We start from the raw sequence: 5,435 nt of genomic DNA, 5'->3' as shown, positions 1-5,435 counted from the left end.
AGAAGTTCTGTGATGGGCTGAGCTGCTCCCTTGAGATGGCCTGGGGCAATGAGGGGAAGGAGGATTTCAGGATGAGGTCCTGTCCTGATGGGCTGAAGCCCCACATTATCTGGGTAGAGGGGTTCAAAAGCAGCCCCAGAGCTGCTTCACCCCCTTTTGCACTGTTTCTGCAGGTCACGGGTGGCTTGGTCCCAGTAATGATTGCCAGACGTGGGTGAGGGACAGGGAGTAATGTGTCCCCTGGTTAAATATTTATATATTCACATCCTCACTTTGCCCTGTGGGCACTTATTTCCATGGGGTTGCTAGCTCTGGATCCTTCCGTTCTCAGAGCATTTAGGAACTTTGGAGGGAACTCAAAGCAAAAGAACATGAAAAAAGGGGCCTTGAAGGTTTAAACAACATTAAACATAGTCACTTGTTTTGTCACTGAGTTGTGCAAGATGATTTAACCCTGGGGCTCCTTTAGTGCCCAGACAGAGGCAAGTCAGGCTGCCAGGTGTCCAAGGTCCTGGTGTAAAGCAAAAGGGGTAAATCAGGAGGTGCCACCATGCCATAGGCAGTGTGCACTTCTTTGCTTTAGGAGCCTGCCAACATAGCACCTGTCAGTGTGATAAGGGACATTGGAGGGGTTAGTGATGGATAGATGCAATAAATGACATCTGGACTTTGTGCTGTGCAGAGGAGAACAGAGGGAGAGAGAAACGGAGGCTAACAGAGACTGTGTGTCCACGAGATGGAAAATGTGCAGGATGGGAATAATTACGATCATGTCAAACAGGAAAGCGTGGCAGCATGGACTTGGTGTGAAATTTCCCTGATGGTGAGATGGGACTGGGCAGAGCATCATTTGTGGCTGCCCCATGGGGCAGGGGGAGTCTTGCCTGAAGCCTCCCTCTGCCAGGCAGTGTCGTGCTGAGCTTTTTGTCCTTGAGCTCTTCAAAGTCATGGGTAAGCCAGAGACTGCCCTTCTGTACTGGGGGAAATCAGTAAAACATTACTGATAATGCTTCTGCTACCTGGCAGGTTGACAATGTGAACAAAGAAATGAGCTATTTATTCAGGCATAGGTTGAGGAGTGGAAAGCCCCTTTGGACACAAAGTCCAACTAAACCTCTTTCCATCCAGGTTTTAATTGCCTCATCCACAAAATATTTACATGGTGTTGGTTTGTAGAGACAGGCTCACTGTGACTGTGGTGCTGCCAGAGCAGGCAGCAGGTCCAGCACAGATGGGGTCTGATCTGGGCCTCTCTGGGGCTGTCAGCTACCCCAAAACACAGCTAGCCTGGGCTAGCCTGGCCTGCTGGGATATTAATAAAGACAATCCTGAGGGATCTCTGAATCTCACAGTCTAGGTCACCTCTCTCCCCACAACCCTTTCTGGTGCTCTGTCCCAGCAGCAGCTCTCAAGGAACGCTCCTGTTCCTGGAAATGCCATCAGGGCAATGCTGTTTCTAGGTGTCTGTCCACAGAAGGTCATGGGAATTTAAAAATGTACTAGGTTTTGCAGTTGTTTACCATTTTTCTTCAATTATTGATTTTGCAAAATGTTCTGTCAAGTTGTAGGTGCATTAAAATCTGCAGGGGTGTTGCTGTCTAACAGCTCCCTAATGCCCTGCACCCACTTAGCTCTGCGAGGCTTTCAACTGCTGTTTTCCTCCCAACCCTTTGGAATATTTGGTTTGGGGTTTATTTGATCCCTCATCTCTTCCCTGTGTCTTTTGCTCATATTTGTTGTCTTATTTCTTATTTCTTTTCCTGCAATAACACATGGGGCAGTGTAAGACTCCAGAGGTGCAGTGCTCCTTGGCAGAGGTGAGAGGCAGGGAGAATGGTTTGGGGGGGCCCTGCAATTCCCTCTATAGCACCAAGATTTCCATCAGCTCCAAAGGCCAGGAGAAAAACATATTTCTGGGGCTCCAGGGGAATGCTGCTGTGATGCAAATTCAGAAAGCTGTGCCATATGCCCCCTCACAGCCTCGGCAGCCCAACTGGCACAGCCCTGGTGGGGCATGCTGTGACCCACTCTCTTTCTGCAGGTTTCATTTGAAATCTCAGCCTGTGTGGGTGGAGGAGACCCCAGAGCTGCAGTGATTTATTGCAGCAGAGAGGCTTGATATTTTTAACAGCATCACTGATGATGGATGAGACAACAACTTGCTCGGAGGCTGCACAAGCCTATGCAGCCATTTCCTCCTGAGGGGTGATTTCAGGGAAATGAGATACTGTTTCACCTGAAATATTTTTCTCTCTGCTTTTAGGCTGAGGGAGGATTGAGCCTTAAGCTGAAAAGTCCATTTGCAGGAAAGAAGCAGGTTGTGATTTGGAGGCTGGGTTTTACAGAAGGGATGCTGGCTCCCAGGTTTGAGTGGAAGCATTTGGAAGGTGCATTTCTGCAAAACACAAGAGTGTTACCACATCTGGGAGAGGATGTGCTCCAGACCTAAGGATAGTGTCCTACTCTGTTCCTGTGTAACCATGGGAGGAGACCACTTGAACTAGTATATATCACACCAGGGAACAAAATCACAAATCTTCATTTTGTTGCAGAAAGGTGGCCCAGGAGGATTTTCCATGAGAGCTGCCACTGCTATGGAAGTTCATCCTGGGTGCTTTTGAAAGATAAGCATCAAAGCTTTCTTTCTTCTCCTCCTAGAATAGGTCTGGAACAGGCCTGTTCAAGCAGGGTCTCTCACACTGGTTTTCCTTGTTTGAAGTGAAATTGTTTTAACGCTTTCAGCAAGCCACCAGCCCCATGTGTGGTGCCAGCTGTGCTGAAGCATGCCAGGACTCATGTGAGCCCAAGAGGAATGGCAGATCTGGGAGACAGGCTTCCCCACTCTCCTGATTCTTGCTGCAACAGCCCCACAAGCACATTTTGCCAGCAGGCACAGACCAGCCCCCACAAGCCCTGGAGCTGTGTGGTGCAGCCAGGGCTGGGGCAGTGCCTGTGTGCTCCCCCAGCCTGGCAGCAGCTCTGCTCCTGGGGATGCTCAGCTGGTGCATCAGGGATGCACTGTGGCAGTGCCTGCTGAGCATTTCCTTCTGCTTGTTTGTGATTGCTGTGAGCTGTTGAGTAGAGGGACAGTAATTGCTAAAAACTGGCTGTGCAGGTTGTGCGCTCCTAGTGTAACCCATTAGTCTGCAGTGAGCATCAGCAGGGCTGGGGTGGAGTCCATCACCCCAGCCTCGAGACTGAAATGTCACAGCTCACTGGTTTCAGGAGGAAGCTGCTGTGTCCTACTGAGCAGGGTGCCCTCATCCCTCTCATCACAAGAGCTGCCAAACCAGAGCTTAAAGAGCAGAAGTTCTTTGTGACACTGACAGCAGATTATCTATGTGATTGTGCTTCTGCTCTTAATTCACCCTATGCTTTGCCAAAACACCAGCCTGCTGCCACAGCTTTTGACTGTGGTGCAATTCCACTGGCTTCAGTGGGACGGAGTCTGATGGCCAAAAGGGCAGGGGTTAACCGACCCCATCTCCTGGAGATGAGGCATTGAACTTAACAGTGAGAGTTTCCCCTTGGAGCTGGCTAGGGCTGAATGTTCCCGGTGGGTAGCAACCTTTGAGCAGGAATAAAGCCCTGCTGAGCAATTCAAGAAAAGTTAGACTACTCTGTCATTTAAATTAGGTGACTAAGAGCAGACCACTTCTGGAGCCAAGGCACCTGCCTGCTGTGCCTGTCACCACAGCTAGATGTCTGCTGTTGGAAATGTGTCATTGAGGCCAAGGACTGAGCTGGGAGCTCAGCACTGCCTCTGCTGCAGATGATGGGGAGGTTGCATAAAGCAGGAGCTTGTGCTTCTCCTTTGTGGGGTTTTGCTTTAATGCACCAAAATTTCCACTCTACAGTGCTCAAAATCTTTACCTGTTTGTCACATTGCTGCAGGACATTCTAAAGCACAAGGACCTTGAGAAAAACCAATGGAGCCTGGGGAGAAACCTCTTTGGCCTTTTCCTGGCTGAACTTTCTCCTGATTAATCCCAGGCTTGGTTTGATAGAGGGAGGAAAGGTGCAGGCTGGTTCTTATCTGTATAACACTTTGAGTCCCTGGATTTCTTCCAGTGCTGAAGGGTTCTTTTATCACACCTTTTTATTGCCCACACCAGTGTGATCTTTGGTGCCCATAGCAATGCCCCAGGGAAGAGGGAAGCAACTTTTACTGAACATCTCCCTGGATGAAGCCTGACCTCTGGAAATCTGTTTTTTCTTTACCTTTGGTGAAAGGAAAAAACTGAGAATTTGTGCTTTATTTAAATATATACTTCTGTACCATTTTTTTAAAATGAGTGTTTTTGAAGTTTCATTGAAGATGTTGTCACTGTAATCATTATATTTCTATAGAGATTATAATGACTCCTTTTGAAGAGTTAGTCTCAGTCAGTCAGTGCTTAATTCACATATCAATGACTCCATAAACCCTAAACGCATAAATCTGCTAAAATTGCTCAAACCTATTGTGCTAATGAATGCTTGCAGGGGCTCATCATTGCAGAGAGAACTCACTTAGGGAGCTGCCCCTATGAGGGTGGGTGGTCGGTGGTGGCAGAGGGGCCTCATCTCTGTGAGGCAGCTGAAGGTTTTATAACTGAACCATGCTCAGGGCAAGCATTAGAGCCCAGTCACTCTTTTTGGTCGATTTGCTCCAGACTATTTCATGTGCAGTCCATCAGTCTGACCCTCAGAATCTTTGCCATCATGTGGAGAGAACTGGGCATCATTTCTGTGTGATGCTGGGGTGATATTGGTGTAGAAATCATGATGTCATTTTGTTCAGAGTGAACTGGTTAAGCCATAGCTGGTTATTAAACCAACAAAGGCAGTAGCTCCTATCCAGTTATTAGAATGTTTGCAAACCCTTACTTGTTCTGCTGCAAAACACTGGGCACCTCCTCTGGCTGACTGGAACCTGTCTAATGATGCTATTGTAAACCTGTCCTAGGAGCTTGTCCTTCATTTTAATAAATGTATAATCCCTGTGGAAAACTGGAGGCCAGTGGAAAACAGTGCCAGAATCCCCTGGAGCGGCAGGAGTGTAGGCAGCTGACAAGGAGATAGGTGGGAAACCGCATGTAATCGTGGCAGTCAAGTGATGCAGGCGTGTAATCTGAATAGCCCCAAAGCACTTGGCCCTGACAGGTGTCTGTCAATCCTGCCCGTCCTTTCCAGTGTGACGGTTCACTGGCAGTATTTATCTTCCCCAGTCCAAGAGGATTTATTAGCCATAATGTGGCACCTATAATGGATCCCTAATTGCATACCAGGTGCTGCAGCAAAAACCACCATCTTATTTTTTGTAAGGCCTTATTTGTTTTAAAGCAGTGTCAGGACCACTGAGCGTTGCTCACGCCCCCTGCTCGTGTCTCCCGCAGGAATGGGTGCACGGGCAGTGTGTGGCAGCCCGTCTGCCACTGGAGAGCCTGTCGGAG

This window comes from Parus major, chromosome 5 (assembly GCF_001522545.3).
Source record: "Parus major isolate Abel chromosome 5, Parus_major1.1, whole genome shotgun sequence".
Classification (NCBI taxonomy): Eukaryota; Metazoa; Chordata; class Aves; order Passeriformes; family Paridae; genus Parus; species Parus major.
This window is presented reverse-complemented; position numbering follows the sequence as displayed.